Here is a 1,514-nt window from a genome sequence, read left to right on the forward strand (position 1 = left end):
ATCGCTGAGCAGTGAGCACCCCCACTGTCCCCTCTCATACCAAGCTGTAGGCTTTGCCACCCACCTCTCCCTTTCCCTGTCTTTTCCCTCTCTCTCTCTGTTGCTCATCCTTTTTCCCCCCCTCCTCTCTCCGTCTCTTTATGTCATCCCCTCGCGTTCTCCTACGCTCACTATCTCTCTCTTTCCCTCTCTCTCTCTCTTCAGATATCTCTCTCTATATTCCTTCCCATCTCTCTCCAGCTATATGTGATGGAATACACATGGTAGCTTTTCTTTGGCAGCCCTCTGAACTGACCAGGAGTCCACAAGCCATCAACACAAATACACTACAAGACATGCACTCCCTCTGTCTCTGTGTATGTCCCCCCCCCCCCCCCCCCCCCCCCATCACATTAACACCAAAACAGTTCAATAACAATAACAGTGAAGAACATGCTCTCTCTAAGCAGGCTTTAGCTCAGTGGGATACTGCGGTATTGTGACGCACGTAACTGTTTTTTTTTTTTATAGCGGGCGGTCATATGCACACACACATACGCACAGACAAACACACGTTGTTCCCTGGAGGTCATCCGCGGGTAGGGCAAACCGGACGACAGGTTAAAAATACCGAAAAAGGCCTGATACCCAGCAGCCTTGAGTTGACAGGCTCCATGGTCACCATGTTGGAATTCTTACATCACTTTGCCATGACGGAGATGTTATCATGTCCATTTAAATTCCTCGCCAATAACATAGCCGGACATTTAGAAATGACAAGCCTTGAACAATCAAACAGTACACTGCTCTCTATCCGATTTCCAAGCCAATATGTATTTCAAATTGCCGTGGGGGTAAAAGTGGAAGTAATGTAGGTGCCAATACTGTGCAACAGTCTACTCTAATGTATGAATATTTCCTGGTCAAAACAGAACGTGGTGAGGTGTTCCTCTAGTGAAAATGTAGGACATCTAGTGGTAAATATCTGTCATTGCAGAAGCATCATTTGTAGACGACTGTAAACACAGGCCTTTACCATACCATCACTATTGATTGATTGTATCCAGCGGAATATCCAGAACCTTATTGGGTCAGTAATTGCATGTTCATTAACATGGTCGGTATCCTCCAATGGTAAACGCACAATGTAACAGGAACAACAACAAAAAAACTGAACCATACATTGTCTCCCTGCAGCCCGGTAGACAACCCTGTACTCCGTCGTCAGATGTGACGTTGACCTCTATCAAACAGCCTCCCTGTCTATCAGTGTCTATGCCATAAAACACGTGGCTGACGGCCAGGGATGCTAACATATCTACCGGTGGATTTGCATTAGGCTGCGGGCGAATCAAATCAAATCAAATCGGTTTATATAGCCCTTCGTACATCAGCTGGTGTCACAAAGTGTTGTACAGAAACGCAGCCTAAAACCCCCAAAACAGCATGCAATGCAGGTGTAGAAGCACGGTGGCTAGGAAAAACTCTATAGAAAGGCCAAAACCTAGGAAGAAACCTAGAGAGGAACCAGGCTA

Source organism: Oncorhynchus mykiss, chromosome 2 (genome assembly GCF_013265735.2).
Source record: "Oncorhynchus mykiss isolate Arlee chromosome 2, USDA_OmykA_1.1, whole genome shotgun sequence".
Taxonomy (NCBI): Eukaryota; Metazoa; Chordata; class Actinopteri; order Salmoniformes; family Salmonidae; genus Oncorhynchus; species Oncorhynchus mykiss.